The following is a 20,951-nucleotide window of genomic DNA, read 5'->3' on the forward strand; positions in this document are numbered from 1 at the left end:
AGTAGAGTTCAGATCAGTGGTGGGTTTCTACCGGTTCTACCCAATTTGAGAGAACTGGTAGCGGCGGGTGGTTCCAAACATCTGCCTGGATGTCATCACGGATGCTCTGCGCATGCGCGCACTCACATTTGCAAACTGGTAGCAAAGTTAAGTGAAACCCACTACTGATTCAGAAGGCCTTTTGTCTAAAGTGCTTAACTTGGATTTTTACACTGAGCAGAAGTTTGAACCTGATGGCTTGAACGTTACCTTCCAACTGTATGATTCTATGACTCTAGGAAAAAAATCTTCCCAAGGATCATAAATGCAAACCTCTTATTTGAAGTTTGCTTTTAGGTAGCTGCCATATTGTTCAGATGTGGTACCCTGAGGGTTTCTAGACAATCAAATCAGAGAGGGAAACTGAAAACAAACCATGACTTTCTTTTGGGCCTCCTCCCAACATGAAGAATCATTTGGACAATATCGCAATTTAAAATATGGTAATTTGTAGCTTTGGTATTCCAGGAGGAGAAAAAAAATATGAGAACCCAGACAAGCTAATTCACAGTGATTCTGGCATGCAAAAGCTGGGTTGTGAGTCAAATTTTAATTTTCCACTAGTATTCTTCTCTCGGTGTTAACACTTCCTCTTTTCAGAAATAAATAAAATCATTTTATAACTTTGTGGTTTTTTTAATCACAGGCTTCACACTCCATCATAGCCAAAATCCATAGTTTCCTATATAAATAGGACTCTAGATATTTGTTGTAATTTCTTCTGACTAGATCCCTAATCTCTGTCTTTTTTATAGTCAAAATTAATTTCAGAAAAATAAGAATTATCATTCATAAAATGTTTTGATTGACATGGCACTTATAGTTCCATATTACAAACAATAATGCAAGATGGATTATTCAAAGTTAAATAATTGTTCCTATAATTGTTAGTATAAATCCATGATCTCATCTTCTGCTCTCTTTCTGGAATTTTCAGCAATTGCCCTGCATTATTTTGCTTCTTAATTCTAAACAAGTTTCTCGTTTTCAATAAAAATCCATCTTGATTTTAACAGCAGCAGAAAACCAATAACCTTTTGTAGTAATTTAAGTGGAAAGTGCTTTATCGTTATAGTTGTCTTCAGTTACACACTCTAACTACAAAATGCTATTTTGGATAACTTGGAAATAATTTCCAATACATTTAGCACGAATTACTTTTGAGATTTATTTATTTAAATTTGTTACAGATGCTCACTCCTATATCTTACAGAAAGAAAATAGTGAAAACACACAATTGTACAGACAATCTAGATTAAAACAATAGATCCTAAATAGCTAAAGAGAATGAAGCTCAGCTGAACTAATGTTAGGCTCTGCTAGAACAAAACTCTTCAAATATATGCTAAAGATATGCTAAATATTTCCAACATATGGAATCCAAGGTGAGCTGCAAGCTATTTTCCATCTCGTGTAATATTGTACTGTGGATATCTCTCCAATCTGCTTTAGGTTTATGCCTATCTTGCCACACCCAACTCCACACCCCTTTTGTGCCAGGAACCACAAACCAACCCCACTTTGGTTGGTTTGTGGAACAAAATAAAGTTAAACTCATTCTATGCAAATCAAAAACTTATTTTCATTCAGACTCTGTTCAAAATGTTTAGAGGATTACATAGTTTTTATGTAACCCAATTGAAATATGCTTTTCCTTGAAATGAATTAAACTGACCTTTCCATAAGTCCAGTTACCTATTTCATAAAATGATTATTGACAATTATTGCTTTGTGTCATGACAAGGAGAAATGCTCTCTCATTATTTCCAAGGGGTCATTCCTCTTTTTCTGATATTTGACTGCTTTTCTCTTTGCCTATAGTGACACAACATTTGGAAGCTAGCAAAGCACTTCAGCAAAAGTTCCACTAAAACAAAGAGCAGTTGAAATGTGTTTTTAAAATCTATATTGATTGAGGCATGGATTCATGTATCATTGAGGAAGACATGACTGGTTCTAGAAGGAACAGCCAAGCATTCACTGTAGTAATTATCTAAAGTTCAAAATATTGTGGTGAGAGAAACAGAGAGAAACAATAAGAATATATTATGTTATACAAAATAAGATTATATTATAATATACAAAATAGAGCATATTGTACAAAATTAGATTAGATTGTTATACAAAAATACAAAAAAGAAATGTTTGATGGAAGGATGAAAAATCTACCTCTAAACCAGAGGTGTCAAACTCAAGGCCCAGGGGCCAGATCCGGCCTGTGGGGTGCTTAGATCTGGCCAATGGGGCTATCCTGAAAACAGCAAAGGGCCAGTCCGCAGTGCCTCTGCCCATGAAAATGGAGCTCGGAAGGGACGCGGGCGGCCCTTCCGAGCTTCATTTTCACGGGCAGAGGGTTGCAGGAAGCCTTTGCAGCTGAAAATGGAGCTCGGGAGCCCCTTTTCTCTGGCAGAGTCTTCGGGCCCCCACAGGCACCGACACGAGTGATGTCAAACTGGCCACACCCACCTTGGCCCCCCAAGGTCAAACACAACCCTGATATGGCCCTCAATGAAATCGAGTTTGATACCCCTCTCTAAACAAACAAAAAAGACAATTGCAGACTTTAACAGATAATTATGACGGCAGAAAAAATAATTACAACTAGACTGGGTTCCATTGAATGAGCCAGAAAGAGGGCTGTGAAAATATCTATGGACCCTTCACATTCCGGACATAAACTGTTTCAACTTATTTTCTCAAGACAATGCTATAGGGCATTGCACATCCTATAGTGTAATAGACAAGGACAGATTTTTCCCTCATGCCATCACTTTGCTAAACAACTAATTCCCACAACACTGTATTGTGCCCTAGGATGTCAAACTACCTAGTAGAGCTGTACTACTATTATTCTTCCCATCTTTCCCATTATCTATTTCCTTAGCTTCTTATGATTATAAACTTGTTTATAATTTATGATTTATATTGACAGCTCTACTAGGTAGTTTGACATCCTAGGGCACAATACAGTGTTGTGGGAATTAGTTGTTTTATTAGTATCCTATTATGAGTTATGTTGATTGCTTATTTAATATCCTATTACTATCACTGAGTGTTGTATCTTATGATTTGTGATGATTGTATTTTATTATTATGATCATGATTTATCACTTGTTGCTTGTATGTACACGAGAGATTATATACTGGAGATTAATTCCTTGTTTGTCCAATCACACTTGGCCAATAAAGAATTCTATTCTATTCTATTCTATTCTATTCTATTCTATTCTATTCTATTCTATTCCATTCCATTCCATTCCATTCCATTCCATTCCATTCCATTCCATTCCATTCTCTAAATACCAAATAATTTAATAATAAACTTAAAGATGCGTGGTCACATAAACACACACACTTCTTAAAAAAAGATTTCTTCTACAAAAAGGTTCATGTGGCCAGCAAGATTATTACGCCGATGCATGCTGAACACTGTTAGCTTTCCACTGAAGTGGTACATATTTATCAATTCGCAATTGTGTGTTTTTGAACTGCTAGATGAACAGGAGCTGGAACAAATAATGGGAGCTCATCCCCTTACATGGCATTTGGGTCTCGAACCAAGATTGTCAGCTTTTCAATTGACAAGCTCAGTATTTTTAAGAGCTGAGCCATCGCACCCCCATATTCTTCTATGTCAGGGCTGTCAAACTGATGGCCTGTGGCCTGGATGTGTCATGTACAGGCCATGCCCACCCCAGCTCCTCAAAGGCAAAAAACATTGCGATAAATCATGTGATCAAGTTTGACACCCATGTTCCAGGGGTAGGTTTTCCTTACCTTTGCTACCGGTTCGCTCACACATGCACGCTCACTTCACTCATGCACATGCCACTTCTGCGCATGCAGAGAAGCTTCTGCGCATGCGCAGGGTGTATTTGATGATGTCTGGGCAGGTGGGTGGAGCCTCCCACCACCGCTGCTACTGGTTTGCCTGAAATGGGGTGAACCGGTAGCAACCCACCACTGCCGTGTTCTATGTAATGTTCCCTGAAATACAATGTGATAACACATTTTGACTCTTACTGTGCAACATCCTTGAGAAACATCGTTTCCCAAAAGAGGTTCTGCTCTTTTCATATGCTACATATTTTTTAAATTGTAGATAAACTGCTTATTGTAAAAGACTCAGAACAATTTAAAATAGAATAGAAATTACACAGTTGGAAGGGACCTTGGAAGTCTTCTAGTGCAACCCACTGCTTAGGCAGGAAATCCTATAGCATTTCAGACAAATGGTTATCCAATCTCTTCTTAAAAACTTTCAGAGCATTTACAACTTTTTTTACAATTTACAATTTATTTCCCTACTTGGCCACCGGGACTTTTTAGTATGTGTAATGATGATGCAATGACATCATCAAAGTTGCTCAGATGGACGCCTGCCTGCCTGGCTGCCTGCCTGGCTTGTACTGCACTTTGATACACGATTTTGGAGAGACAATTTTGTGAAGGCCAGAAATTACTCACCCCGTTGTAAATCTGTATAGTCTTTGTTAGAAAGAAAATGGCAATCCTCATCTTTACCTGAATTTTTGCTTTGCCATGCGTGTAATTTTCTCTGGCCATTCTGTTCCTATAACTGCTGCTTCTTAGTTTAATAGGTATGGTCATCTACACAAATAACATGCTTTGTATTTTGTCATTGTAATTATTGCTTCAAGCATTTTTTTTTTTTAAGCTTGGAAAAGTAATGATATTGTTCTCAACGATCTGACTAACGAACAGGCAAAGAAATGAGTAAGAGAAACTCGGCCAGATTTGGTGCTAAGGCACAATAGCTTGCATATTTTGAATGTATCACACGTATACATGAGCATTCAAATCCTCCAGAATGCAAGACTGATCCTTTTGTATTTCATATGCTTATTGGCATTGGTTGCAAAAAGGTTTATTAAAATATAGATTATTGTTCATGTTTTCATAGATGTCTCTGTTACTGTTTTAACAGAGGTAGACTAAATCTCTTACTGGAGAGTTGTCATTAATGCCAATACTGCGGTTATAGGGATGGCATGCCGAGTTTTTAAGATACTTTTTATTGATCTGTCTTTTATCACATACAGTGTTTCAGGAGCACCTATTAAGCAGCTGAGATCCATTTCTAGCTGTATGCAGGGAATTAAATGCCCAGTTCCTATTAACACTAATCAGAGTAGTGTGCCTAATTCCCTGCACGCTATTCTGAAAGTGTACCCTCCTAATTGCCTAATAGGCTGTAATAAGAAAGCAGATTGGGTAGCTTTGTAGTGTTTGTCTTTTTAAAAAAAATTGTAAATATAATAGGAAACAGTTGATACAGCATAAACAGCAGACTTGTCAATTCATTTACCTTCAAAATAGAACAATCACTAGGGCCTCACTGTTGCAACTATTTGCTATTGTTATGTGACATTTGAAAAGCCTAAGTATTTTAACATATGGAATGGCACAACGCAAAGAGATCATGTTATGCATAGCGAGACCTGCTGGAACTGAGACTGTGGAATGTTCCATTTCAATTAACATTTCTGCAGTTAAGTGGAAACCAAATTAAATTCTATCATATATTTCAAGAGAAGCCAGAATATTTCGTAGGGAAAGAAGCAGCACATGGTCCCAACCTATAAGGGTCAGCCCTTGTTTTAATGTCAGCAAATATTTTCAACCAGCACAGTACAGAACATTGATCCCATTTAGTTCTATCATTTTTCATTCAATCTTATTAAAAGAGGGGGAGGGAAGAGGAAAGACCTTTTTTAAAAAATTGCAAAGGAGAAAAGAATTTTGCTGCCATTACCATCATTGGAATATCAACCTTTCTATGGTTATTTAATTAAGGGATAACAGATATGAGCATGGGTGTCAAACTTGCATAGGCGTCACATTGCTATCACATGATGTTTCGTGATGCTTTTCCCATTTGCAGAACTGGGGTGGGTGTGGCCTGCATGTGACACATCCGGCCCCCAAGCCGCCAATATGATACCCCTGGTGTGAGTGTGATTGTCCTTTAATGTATCTTCATTTCTCCAAGTCCTGCTTCCCTGGCTTCCCACAAAAGCTCCTCACAAAAGAAGGAAGTACAACAAAACCAGGAAGAAACAAAGGTAAAATTCAATGTAATTAATTAAAGATGATACAATTAAAAGGTAATAATAAACATTATAAGTGCCCTTAAAATTAAACGAATAAAATCAAGTGCACACTGCAACAAAATTGCTTTAACTTGTTTACTAAGCTAGCATGGTCCGTGTCATCCATATCTCCTAGGAAAAGGTATTCAAGTGGGTTCTAACCACTGAAAAGGTCTGTCTCCCAAGTAACTCATGAGAAGAGAGCAAGCTCTCTTGTGATGAGCAGACTGGACAGCTAGGTTCAATTCAGGTAAAATGTCAGAGAAAATTCACAACACAAGCCAAAAACCAGCTGTCCACTCATGCTGTCTAGCAGCTAGCATGGAATGCCTCATCTATTGAGGAGAAACCTTGCTAACAATTTCAATTTTTAAAAAATGAGATATTAACTGTTATTTTACTTTTGTCATCTGCCTTGAATCCTTCTTGACAGGAAAATGGGAAAGAAAATAAATAAATAAATAAATAAATAAATAAATAAATAAATAAATAAATAAATAAATAAATAAATAAATAATATTTCTCCTGAGCATCCATGATAATCTCTTAAAATGACAAATGTACAGTCTAACCCAAAAAGTTTGCTTCCCTTTCCTTTAAACAAACAACCACACCAGAGATGGTATTCCGTAGATTCTGACCAGTTCTGGAGAACCGGTAGCGGAAATTTTGAGTAGTTCAGAGAACTGGTAAATACCACATCTGACTGGCCCCGCCCCCATCTATTCTCTGCCTCCCGAGTCCTAGCTGATCGGGAGGAAATGAGGATTTTGCAGTAACCTTCCCCTGCCATGTCCACCAAGCCACGTCCACCAAGCCACACCCACCAAGCCATGCCACGCCCACCAAGGCATGCCCACAGAACTGGTAGTAAAAAATTTGGAATTCCACCACTGAACCTCACCCAACAAAACCTGTAATCGGAAAATGCTACTGCATGAATGGATAACTAACCCTCAATTATGGCTTTCATTTCAAAAGTGTACAATCACCTACCTCAAAGTTTTAACCTTATGTTTAATCATATGTCATCTGAAATATTCCACAATGGGGAAAATGGATGCCATCAGTGCTATGGATGACTAAGGCATTTTATTTCCTGCTCTTTTGTTCCATTTAAGTGTTTGCAGGAGCACCAGAATCTTTTGTTCTTGTCTTGCAATATTTCTTAAGATCAAGTGCTAGTCTTAGAATCCTTGCCAAAGCCTGACACTGTTATTTATGAACCATAAATCCTTACTGAACAAGTAATACCAAATAATTTCAGTCCAATGCTGTGTATTGTGCTATTCAGTATGAGTAAAGCCATTGGAATCTGGCCTTTTGTGCCCGCAAGTATTTCAAAACGGGTGCATTCAGCTTTCGCTTTCTAAGCACATGCCAATCAAAGAAAGATATTTTCATGGCAGACATTCAAGAGAGGCTTGCCGGTTTTGTCCATGATTTATCCTCCCAGATTATAATTAGAATGAAATTGCCAGTCACTCACCTTTTTATTCTTTATTTTATTTGCAGCTTTATCTTTTTCTTTAAATATGCAGCAGCACAATCGTCTGTGGAGATCTGCACTGTAATTCAGATGTTGAATAGTAAACTTTTGTGATAAATCACTATCTCACGATCTCAAGATAACTGTCTCCATAATTCCCGTGAATAAATTTCTATCTTGGCTAGTGGGTGGGGGGGAACAGAGGAAGAATTACTTAACTTTGCTGTTTGGATAACTTGGTGGCTACCTGAAACACACGGTTTCTTTTCTATACAAGAGAATGTAGAACATTCTCCATAAAAAATCTTGGATAGTACTTTAGAAAGTCTCTGCATTTACAAAATTTCTATCTATAAATTAGAAAAGGCCACACTGCTTGGATCCACACATATACTACACTGATACATTATAACATTCTATATAGTTGGGATAATGTTGATATTGTTCTGTCCCCATCTCACACACGGACACAAACAGTCAGCCAGGAATTAATAAAACCAGCAGTCAGGAATTTCTTTGAGATAACAGCATTGGCAGCAACCCAGTAGCTGCTTGCCAAAAACTTTACTCACAAAGGGAGGTTTTCCTCCTCCGTCAGATAAACCAAAATAAGTTCACAAAGCCAAAGAATTGTCAAGTCCAGTCCTTAATAAATCCAAGGAAGGCATATAACGAAGTTCCAGAAACATAGTATGACTTGCTAGCTGTTCAGTTTTGTCCATCACAAAGCCTGAATGGCCACCACATCCCCTTTTATCCCCTGTGGGGTATGGTCCAGTGACTCAGCTTAATCTCTGGCACGCCTCCTTCTCTGCTGTGCGCGCTTGTCTTTCCGACGCTGTCGGGGATCCAGCCAAGACTTATCTCTGTCACTGTCTAACTGCGGCTGCTCGGAAGTGCCTGGCTCCTGGCCTATCACTTCTCCTTTGGAAGACACCTGAGGCATTGCCAGAGAGGAGGGTCCTGGAGAGGGAGGCCTTGCCAACTCCTCTCCTTCACTTTCAGAGTCTTCTCCCTCCGATAAGATGGGCTCAGGGGTCGGAGTCACAACAGATATATATAAAGACCAACACCAGCTAAAAAAACTGCCAGTGTCTTCACATTGTTGGTAACAGATAATAATCCAAAAACAAAAACTATGGAAAACAAACACATTCATGATACTACAGTATATATGATATGATCCTACTCAACTAGGAATATTTCACTCTTTTGCCAATCTCTTCCTTTGCATTAAATATCCAGCCACCAAAATATTATAGAAGATTGTTAATCCCTCAGTGCTGACTGAGTACCAAAAGAAATATTCATTGTTTATGGAAGGCTGCAAAAAGCAGGATACAAAATATGAATTTTATGTATAAATTTTATAAATACCGTATTTTTTGGAGTATAAGATGCACCGGAGTATAAGACGCAGCTTAGTTTTGGGGGAGGAAAATGGGGGAAAAAATCTGCCTACCAGGTATTCATCTGGCTAGTGTCCTTAGTCTGGTCAGCTTCAGCACATTAGTTTGCTGCCCCTGCTTGGGGATAAAAAACAGCTTCTAAAGCACAGCTGATCTTTGGAGAGAGAAGCAATGAGAAAAGCAGGCGAAGCCTGGAAGATTGCTTCACTCGCTAGTGCCTTGTTAGGTCTGAAAAACAGCTTCTAAAGCACAGAGGAGAGACGGAGGGAGCAGGCAAAGCACATTACTAGCACCTCACTAGGGCTGAAAAAAAGCTTCGAAAAAGCTACATTCAGAGTATAAGATGCACCCAAATTTTCAGCCTCTTTTAAGGAGGGGAAAGTGCGTCTTATACTCCAAAAAATACAGTAAGTAAACTACAAAATATAATAACAAACAATAATCCTCATTAACTTCTGAGTTGTCCATTGCTAAGGAAGAGACAAAATATCCAGCGACATTACTATTGAAGGAACAATATGAAATCTCAAGAATACCTCAACTGGATATCTCCATCAGGAACCTTTTCATTTATTTCTGCCACACAGCCCAATGGCCAATAATTTCACCAGTACTTGATTTCTTTCTCTGCTTCCTTTCAGAGGGGACAAGATCAAAGTAAACAATAAGCACCACCGCATTTGTCCACACCTCTATCTGAGATGTCTTCATTAGCAACTCTAAATGCAAGTTAAGTAACATTTTCCCAAGTGCTTCTTAGGATCAGTTCAGTTGCAAAGCATTAATATCAGGGATGTCTGCCATGTCTCTATGGGATTTTTGTAAAGAAGATTTTGTAAAGAGGAGATGTTATTAAAGGAGATAGTGTGACATTTTCTGCATTGTTAGATAAAAAGTATTTCCTGAAATCTTGTCAATCAAAAGTATCAGTGTGGGACCCAATTTAAAATCAGATTATAAATGTTTGCTGCACAGAGAAGCAATTGAATAACTCAGGGGATTTGTAATGAGGTATTTAGGATTAAGTAACTACATCATTAATACATATATACATGCATACCTGTCCATGGTACTGTATTGACTTCAGGGGGAAAATGCCACCCAAATCATCCATTCAAATGAATTATAATTTTCATCCAAATAATTACTCTCCTATACACACACATGCATTCTTCTCATTCTCCGTGATGATGGGCTGTCTTAAGGCAAATGAAAGAAAGAAACTGAATTTCCATGAGGCTTGTTTGTAAGAGAATACAAATAGTATAGTATCAGTTTCCCCAAATGCTGTTTAACCATTTTATTAAAAAAGAAAAACCTTGAAAAAAATATGTATTCTGCAACAGAGAAAAATTTGACTGGAATTTATCTAGAATATTCCAGATAAAATAGAAGTCATAGTTCAGAATACATACCAGAAGCCTACAAAGCATGACTTTGTTGTTTAATGATTTGATACATTAAGATTTCCTAATTTTTATAGCTTCTGGCTACATACATCTCTCATTTCTGTTCATTATCTCTACATGGTCCTCCAGATGCTGTTAAACTATGACTCTTCAAATAAATTTCCATTAGCCATGTTCTGGAGTTGTACAGCAATATCTACAAAGTAACCAGCTGCCTATTCCTTTCAAGGAATCTCCACATTCATTCATTTTCCAAGCCATTCTGGATCCCAATTCCTTAAAAACAACCCTTCTTCATCTATTCCTGTGCTTACATTGGCCTACTTTTTTTCCATCCTTTGCTTTTATTTTGTCTTTCCTTTCCTTACAAGCAAATCAGGCTTAAAATTGAAGTCAGACATGCTTAATATATCAACTTCTCATGAATAACAAGAGTAGGAGTCTTATACAAGTTCACCACCTTGAGTTATATAAAAATAATAAATATGGGGTAAAAAAGATCTTTAAAAAGCAGCCAACAGTAATTAGAGGATTGTTCAGTCTCCTTCTAAGAGTGGCACACATACTGTACAACCCAAATCAAGACATTTCATCCTCACTACCATAACATCTCCCAATCACTTTAAACAATTTAAATCACACACACACAAACACACACAATCTTATGTCCTGTGCCTGTGTTATTCTACAAATCCTGAAACTTCAGTGCCTATGCTGGTTGAGAATTGAAATCTATCTCTTCCGGAAGGAACCATATGGGTTAATAATATGGACAGGCATACATAAATATTGGCTTCCTGATAGATTTTCAGCTAAAACCAACAGTTAATCATTATTGGCTGCTCCAGGGCAATTCTACTCATATGCATCTACAGTAAGCAATCAAAATCCATGACTTAGAAATTAAATTGGCCTAAAATTAATCATACACAGCAGCGATGATTTGATTCATCCAGATTAGTTACCAAAATTCCTCTAGAGGATTGTATGTGCAAAAGAAATGCCCTTCCTGCTGAAAATGTAGGGAACTAGAGCTGCTGCAGTATTAACCCCAAAACTTGGTTTATATCTCCACAGATGAAATCACAATGAATGAGGCCATGAATATAATTTTAGACACAAAACCATTATACACTATTTGATCTGTAATGTGCAAGACTGGGATCTATTTTATTTTGTTTGTATGTAAAAGTTTGCCTTGCTAAAGTCTTGGTGGGCAAAAGTCTGATGGATTTTTTTCTTTTGGGGTAAAATAAAAATAGACTGATAAATTTGTTATTTGATGACATTATTATCTTGTTGCTAAGTGCTACATGATTTCAGCCACTCAACATTTACAGTTCTCTTTTTCTAAAGATAAAGAACATACTCTGTCTTAAAAATGTCAGAATAATTATTTTCTAAAACAAACAGATATTTGCCAGAGGAGTAACTATATTAAGCTTTTGCAGCAAAACCAGCAAAGAGCCTTGTGGCATTGTGGAGGCTACCAAACTTATTATTACATACATAGGTTTGGGAAATACAACACTGAGAATGAAGTGATATATATATATATATATATGTAGGTCTTTGGTTATTCGGGTTTTCTTCCACCTAAAATTGGAGGTGTCTTGGCAACGTTTCGACGAAGTCTCATTCGTCATCTTCAGGCTGGTGCTGTCGGCTTCGTGCTTCTAGGAGCAATGTGTGTGATCGCAATGTGTGATATATATATATATATATATATATATATATATATATATATATATATATTTGTTTGTTTCCTGAGGTTTTTGTGGGTGTTTGTATGTAGGTCTTTGGTTATTCGGGTTTTCTCCCGCGTAAAATTGGAAGTGAACTTAGTCGAAACGTCGCCAAGACACTTCCAATTTTACGCGGGAGAAAACCCGAATAACCAAAGACACACACACACACAATCTGCCTTGATTAGCTGCTTTGCGTTGAGGAAGATGTTTTCTGCACATATGTGCAGAAGACCACTGAAGGGCCACTGAAGGGCCACAAATGTGGGCAAAGTGCTGTCTTGCGGATGTGCTACCTTAATATATTTTGGCACAGCCATAACATCTAGCAAGCCTACACAATATTTTGAAAGGGTTGTTGTTGGGGTTTTTTGTTTCAGTAAACATTCGCACATTTGAAACTTCTTTGCAAAGCGGGATAGGTTCCCGACTTCTAAAAGTCACATATAACAATTGTAAGGCTTCTGAGATCTCCTCTAGAAATATCTACTGAATATTCCAGATGTGTAGCATAAGAATTTACTTGGAAAAGCGATCATACCCATAATGTTTTAAGGGGAAAATTCCAAAATCCATAGCTATTAATTTTAGAGTGGGTGCTAGAATGTTTCTCAGTTTAATAAGATTAATAAATAGAAGACAAAGACTTCAACAAAAATATGAACATGCAAGATGAAACAGAATTGATGAATAAAACAAGCTTTCAGATTGAGAAGGTAAAATATTAGGGTATCACTATGACAAATATAAACTGTATGTTATTTCAAAATAATAATGTTAGTACAGATGGAATAAAGTTAAAAAAGATATGTTAAAATGGGAAAAAGTACAGAGAGAATTTCTGTGATTAACAAGAATGTTTTTTTAGAATGTTATTTTTGTATCAGACAATACCTGTTTTGACAACTGATGTACTGTTTGAAAGAAGATTTATCTAAAGTTGTATGGTAGGAGGAAAAAAAACACAAGTTATATATAAGGTATTATCCAATGCAAAGCAGAAAAGAGGATTGGATCCATCTGATTTGAAACTGTATTTTGTTACTTGCTGCTTAGTTTGGTTGAAAAAGTGGGTAAATTGGAAAAACATGATCTGAGATTTGGAGACATGGATACTTGTGATTTGATAAAACTAAGGTAGATTTTTAAAATCCTTGCATCAGATAGGCCATACTGAGAATATGCAATATACCACTATACCCTTTGATGCCCAAAGACATCTCTGTAGGTCACAGCACAAGAACCATTTTGTAGATGAGATATGATTATTAAACATAAATGGTAAACTTTTCATGACATAGTAGATTTTTTTCAAGGGGATTGTAAAACAAAATCAGATCTTGTCTTCTCCATAAAGATATACTGCCAATGCTTTTCTTATGTACAATTATCAGACAGGTTTAAAGTAGATAAAAGATTTTATGGTTTTGAACAAAGACTGAGTTTAAAAGAGAATTATGCTCAAGTGATATTTTATTTCAAAAATGTATAAACTTTTGTTTAAATATGAGACAGAAGAACAAGTGAAAAACTGTGTGATAAAATGGGTGAAAAATTCCATTTCAATATACAAATGGAACAATAGGAAAATGCGTGGTTGGATGAATTGTAATTTACATTATGTGCTAGTTTCAAAGATATTTTTTATAAAATGATGTACCATTGGTATATGTCACCAGAGAAATTGTCTAGAACGAGCGTTGGTACCTACCTGATACGCTCCTTCTCTGGCTGGTGGGCACGGCAGTCAGGATGGGAGGCGACACGGGTGTGAGCTGTTTAGGACCGAGTCTGCAGAGGAAACGAAGCCCCGCCTCCCTGCTCCTGGAGTCAGTTTTGAGACGAGGAATTGCATGCAGACTGGCGTGTCTAGAGGAAACAAAAGAAGAGATAGAGGTAAGTGTAAACCCCCCCCCCCGAGAATCTTACCAGGCCGGGGACGGCCCGAAAGGGAGGGGCTGACTGCCGTGCCCACCAGCCAGAGAAGGAGCGTATCAGGTAGGTACCAACGCTCGTTCTCCTGTCAGGGTGGTCACGGCAGTCAGGATGGGACATACCCAAGCTCTGTGTCCTGTCGGGAGGGACCTGGCCGGCCCCGGACCTAGGAAGCCAGATGGACCTGCTGGAGGACTCTCCTGCCAAAGGCTGCTTCCGCAGAGGCATAAGAGTCCAGACGATAGTGCCTGATGAAGGAGTTAGCAGAGGCCCATGTGGCCGCTCGACAGATTTCATCCACCGGAGCCCTAGTCGCCCAGGCCGCTGAAGTCGAGGCGCTTCTCGTGGAATGAGCAGTGATGCCCCGAGGGACCGGTAGAGACAGAGAGACGTAGGCCGCTGAGATGCAGGCTCGAAGCCATCTGCCCAAGGTTGCGGAAGAGATCTTGAGCCCCAGGGACGCGGGCAAAAAGGATACAAAGAAGGCATCCGTTCGTCTAATGGTAGAGGTACGAGCAATATAAATCTTGACCGCCCGCCGCACATCTAACGTGTGCCAGTCGTGCTCCAGACGATGTCGTGGTCGAGGGCAAAAGTTTGGTAGAATCACCTCCTGGGACCTGTGGAATAACGAGTTCACCTTCGGGACGAAGGAAGGGTCCAGCCTGAGGACAACTCTGTCCGGGAAAAAGGTGCATAGCTCTTTGCGGACCGATAGAGAATTCATCTCTGAGATTCTTCGCGCGGAGGTGACAGCCACTAACAAGGCAACTTTCAGAGAGAGGAACCGGAGTGAAGCCTCCCGCAAGGGCTCGAACGGCGACTTGGTAAGGGCCGAAAGGACCTTAGGAAGGTCCCACGTCGGGAAACGCCTAACCGGAGGAGGGCGGACGTTAGTGGCACCCCGGAGGAACTGTCGAACCAGGGGATGACGAGAAATGGGATCTCTCGAACCACAGGAGAGCACGGAAGAGAGAGCCGCTACTTGGCGTCGCAGGGTGTTAGGCGAGAGGCCCGAAACAAACCCTTCGTGCAGAAACTCTAAAACTTGTTCCAAGGAAGCGGAGGTTGGTATCCGGCGGAGTTTCCGACACCATGCAGAGAAGGACCGCCAGGTAGCCTCGTAAATCCTTGTTGTGGAGTCCCTTCTGGAGGCCTGGATAAGGGTGATGACCCCTTGAGAAAGGGGAATGTTTGTCAACAGGAGCCGCTCAGTCTCCACGCGGTTAAGCAGAGCCATTGAGGATCCGGGTGGATCAGGGGCCCCTGCCGTAGTACGATTCGATCCTCCGGAATTCGCCAGGGTGGTTGAACGGAGAGAGCCCTCAGATCCGCGAACCAAGGACGGCGGCTCCAGAAGGGAGCAATGAGAACGAGCTCCGCCCGATCTTGTAGGAGCTTCCTGATGATTAGAGGAATCAGAGGAATCGGAGGAAATGCGTACAGGAGAAGGTTCGACGGCCAGCTGTTGCGTAGAGCGTCTATTGCCTCCGCACCCGGAGTCGGAAATCTTGAGAAGAACCGAGGTGCCTGATGGTTGGACTCCGAGGCGAATAGATCTATGGCCGGGAGACCGAATCGTTGCACCAGGTCCTGGAAGAGGTCTGGATGCAGGCTCCACTCTGCTGGGTCTATAGTGGACCGGCTGAGGGCGTCCGCTGTCCGATTCTCTATCCCCGAAATGTGCGCCGCCTTGATGGAAGTCAGGTTGTTTTCTGCCCAGGCGCCTATCTTGTGTGCCTCTCGCATCAGAAGCCGAGACCTCGTCCCCCCCAGCCTGTTGATATGGGCCTTGGCCGACACATTGTCCGTTAGGACGAGGACGTCTCGGCCCTGCAACAGGGGTTGGAATCGTTGGAGTGCGAGGAAAATGGCCCGAAGCTCTAAGACATTGATGCTGAGCTGCGACTCCAGGGAGGACCAAAGTCCCTGTGCAAGATGGGTCTCTAGATGTGCGCCCCAACCCGACAGGCTGGCATCCGTTGTCAAGATTAGTCGTTGGGGCTCGCGGTAAAGACTGCCCATGGAGATCTTGCCGGAGGTCCACCATGCCAGAGACTGCCTCACGTGCGGGGGAAGGATCACCCGAATGGCTGATGAACCCCGTCGGGACCGCTGAAACGGCAGGAGGAACCACTGGAGGTCCCTGCTGTGCAACCTGGACCAAGGGACGATTCCAAACGCAGACACCATTTTGCCGAGCAAACAAGACAAAGTGAGGATGGAAGTTGAACGTTGTCCTTGCACTCGGGAAGCCAGAGACTTTAGACTCAAGATACGGTCCGGAGACAGGAAAACCTCCGAGGAAACAGTATCTATAATGGCCCCTAGGTGTTGTAGCCTAGTGGAAGGGGCTAAGTGGCTTTTCCGCCAATTAATGGAAAAACCGTGTTCCTGCAAGATGCTAAGGGTCAAACCTAAGTCCCGTTGGGCCTGAGTAAATGAACGAGACAAAATTAAAATATCGTCCAGGTAAAATAAAACCCTTATGGGGAGATTACTGATATAAGCCATAAGGGCCGCCATAATTTTGGTGAAAACCCTGGGCGCTGATGAAAGGCCAAAGGGGAGGGCCCGGTATTGATAGTGTTTCCCATTATAACAAAAGCAAAGGTATTTACGGTGTTCCGGAAGTATAGGAACGTGGAGGTAGGCCTCAGTTAGGTCAATAGATGACATGAAATCCCCCACCTGAAGGGAAAGCAAAATAGTTTGAAGGGATTGCATCTTGAACCGGCGATAAGTTATGTGCCGGTTCAAGGATTTAAGGTCGAGGATGGGGCGCCAATCTCCCGAGGACTTTTGGACGAGAAATAAACGGGAATAGAAACCCTTCCCAAACTCCGAGGTAGGAACTGGTTGAATAGCCCTGGAGGCCAACAAATGTCTAATGGAGGCCTCCACCCTGGCCCTCTTAGACCTAACCAGGGAAACAGGGCAACGTAAAAATAACTCAGGGGGTGTGGATCTGAACTCAAGAGGAAGGCCAAATCTAACAACATTCTTAACCCAATTATCCAAAACAGTAGCCTCCCATTTGGAGGCAAAAAGGGCCAAACGCCCGCCAATCGCAGATGACTGGGGAACGTTAACGAGATCTGCGAAAAGGTCTGCCACGTCCCCCCCGTTGGTTTCTCCTAGAGGGAAATCGGGGCCCCTGTCTGACCTGAGGATCCTGGGAAGAAGCTCCTCTGGTCTGGAAAGAACGGTGGTAGCGCTGTTGAAAGGCTGATGATTCAGAGGAACGAAAGGCCGAGGAACGAAAGGAACCAGACTGGCGGTATTCCGACCGACGAGACATAGATGGCAAGATCTTGCGGTGGTCGCGGGTCTCAATAAGCAGTGGGTCCAGGGGGGCCCCGAAAAGGTTGACTCCTGCGTAAGGGGAGGAGGCAAGGCGCCACTTGTGGCGGATGTCAGCTTGCCAGTTCTTCAACCAGAGCAATCTCCGCGAAGTAATCGTAGAACCAATGGCCTTGGCCGAAAAGCGCGCCGCGTTCAAGGTGGCGTCGGCCGAAAATTCCACCGCCGCTAAAATCTTTGTTAAATCTTGGTGTGAACGAACATCAGATCCCGGAATGCGTTTTTGTAATTGTTTTAGCCATAGGATCGAGGCCCTATTAAAGAACGAGGCTGCCGAGGAGGCCTGGGTAGACCATGCTGATGATTGGTGAGCTTTGATCAGAGATCTCTCGGCTTTCCGATCCTCAGGGCGCAACGATTCCTCAGGGGGACCCGACAAGGGGGTTGAAGAAGAAAGAGCCACTATAGGGGCGTCCACCTGTGGAACTTGTAAGAGGTCGGCATATTCGGACGCCAAATGGTAAAACCGTCGATCTAAGGAGTTGGGCACGGGTCCTGAGCTTGGGAACTTCCACTGCCTCTGTAAGACATCTGAGAATAACTTGGGAGCCGGGATGGTCTCGGTCATCACCGTAGGCTCCTCGAACAAGGCTGCAGTTGGATCAGATGTAGAAGCCTGTTCTGAAGGTTTAGACCCAGGAATACCCAAGCGGGTGGTAGTTTGGGCCTTAAACAAAAGAGACCGGAACAAATGTGGTCGAAAGAGACCCACGAAGGAGGGTTGGTCAGGCTGCAACCCTTCATCTTCCGACAAGTCCTGGTCAATTAAAATTTCACCTTCCTCTTCCTCAGCCGAGATGGAACCCTGACTAGCCCTGGATGGAGATATAGCTTGAACGCTATGTTGATGAGAAGTTTCAACGGGAACTGAACGAAGCGAGAGGGCCTGGTCATCCAGATATTCAGAAACCCTGGAAGAGGCTTTCTCCTGCAGTCCTTGGGCAATGCCTTGCCTTATGGATTGCGCTATTAAATTGGCTAACTCCGGAGAAATAGCTTGCCCTTGATTAACCATGGCTGAGGCCAAAGGAGCATTCCGAACTTGGGTCAGGGGCGCCGTAATCTGGGGATCCTGCCTTGGCTCGGAAACCCCCACCTCAGCCTCTTGATCTCCTTGAAATACCGCTGCAGCGTCAGAAAGTGAGACACTATCCTCTTGAGCGGAACGGTCAGGAGAAAGAGCAGGTGCTTCAGGAGGATTAGAAGATTGGCCAGCTGGGTGGTTCTCCTCTGAAGCAATATTAGCGGCCCGGGACTTCCCTTTAGCCGAGGATGAAGAAGAGGCCTTATTAAAGGCCCTCTCCATGGCCTTATGACGACGCTCCTCGTCCCTAGTGTGCTTAGAAGTGGACGAGGAGCGAATCCCTGATGGTCTAGGGTCCTCCTGGCTCTTGGCCCTCTTGGAAATCCTGGTACCCGAACCACCCTCCTCAGGATCGGGCTCTCGGGCTCTCTTCTCCCTGCTCTTCTTAGAGCGGGAAACCAAATTTAAACTGGCGTCCGCCATTTTGGGCACTTCTGAAGGGCGGTAAATTTAAATCTCCGGGAAAATAGCCGAACTTACTGCGCCGCCCGATGCCGCCCTTCGCTGGCTAATCTGGATGATAAAGGTGCTCCGCGGTTCCCGATCAAGAGGGAACTCCGTGGACGCTGCGGCCAAATTTCCTTCGGCGCGCTGAAAGCGGCGCGGAATGGCCGACGCGTCTCTCGGCTGCAGGGCAGGGCCCGAGTTGCAGCCTCTGCCTGAAATCGGCGAGAAGGGTTGTAGCGCGGAAGAGCAGGCTCGTGCGCGCCAGGGGCTCAGCCAGCCGGCAGCCCCACCGTCTAGCGGTCTTCAGCGGACTCCGATGTCGTTCACGCTGGAATTTTTTTTTTTTTTTTTACTGATAGAGCCGGGTCTGAAGAGGAGAAGCTGAAAGACACGCCTGTCCTACTCCACCGAGTTGAAAAAACTGACTCCAGGAGCAGGGAGGCGGGGCTTCGTTTCCTCTGCAGACTCGGTCCTAAACAGCTCACACCCGTGTCGCCTCCCATCCTGACTGCCGTGACCACCCTGACAGGAGAATGTACTTATGTACTTATGTATGAAGGTACTTCCATTTAAGTTGGAAATGTGAACAAGATGAAAGGACATTTTATCTATTTATTTTATTTTTGTTAGATTTTTTTTATCCTGCTTTTTAAATAAATAACTCATAATATACATAATACTCCTTCTACTTCATATTTTCTCCACAAACACAACCCAGTGATATGGATTGGGCTGAGAGATAGTAACTGGCCCATGGTCATTTATGCCTAAAGCTGGACTAGAACTCATAATCTCCTAGTTTCAAGGCAGCACCTTACCAATACACCAGACTGACTCTTTTTCTTACCTCATGTTTGGTGGATGTGCAAAACAGCCATAAAAGTTTGGATATAAAGACATTAATTGAAAGACTAATGTACAATTGAAACCAGATATTTTTCTTCGGAGGCTAATGGATAGACAGATGGGAAAAAAAGTAATGGAACTTTGGATTATATGTAACTGCAGCAAGATTATTATATGCTCAAAAGTGGAAAAGTTGCACACTATCTACAATGGAGGAATGGATGAATGGGTGAACGTGATGGAACTTGCAGAGTTGGCTAAACTGACTTTCCTGATAATTGACAAAAGATAATATAGACTGATATAGATAATTGTCTATATTTATTGTTTGCTGGAAATATTTTATCAACATTTGCATGACAAAATGTTTTCTGGTTTTGATGATTAAGAAAAAAATCTAGATTGAAGGGAAAAAGACAGCTTTTATTTTTGTAACTATAGAGTAAAAGATAATTTTGTAATCAGACTTGTATTTGCTGCAAAGAAAATAGCAAGATTCCTCTTTCTATTTCTTTTGCTCTTTTCTTTTTGCACTTTTTTCTTTCTCTTTCTCTTCCTTTCCTCTTTTTTTTCTTTAGAGTGCTAATTCAGATAAGCAAGATATTTCTCTCTGTCGATGCAAGAGTGATCATGATTGGTCCTGCAACAAAGAGCAAGTATAGTAGCTACATTTTTTTTTTATTATAATATTTTTCTCCCCATAAGGCATCACCTTTTATTCTGGGATACTGCACCAGAAAAATAATAACATACAATTCATACAGATATTGTGCTTCCTCAGGACTATATGTTGAATAGAATAACAGGTCTATGAAACCTCATTAGATTGTTGTGCTGAATTGTCCCTGAAAGCTATAGGTAACAAGCACACATTAATTGTCCACAGAAAAGTCCTGCAGCAGAGAAAGGGAGCTGTACTCTCTGATTAGTCAGAGTGATAAGTCAGTCAATGACACATTTCCCTTGAACAATGGTGGTGGTGGTGTCAATAGAATGTGAATAATGATCAAACTCTGGAATAAAATTCTTGAATCAGAGGTTTATCTCTAAACCATTTCCTTAATGCCTTAAT

This window comes from Pituophis catenifer, unplaced genomic scaffold, assembly GCF_029215685.1.
Source record: "Pituophis catenifer annectens isolate HBS135680 unplaced genomic scaffold, rPitCat1.0.hap2 SCAF_3, whole genome shotgun sequence".
Lineage (NCBI taxonomy): Eukaryota > Metazoa > Chordata > Lepidosauria > Squamata > Colubridae > Pituophis > Pituophis catenifer.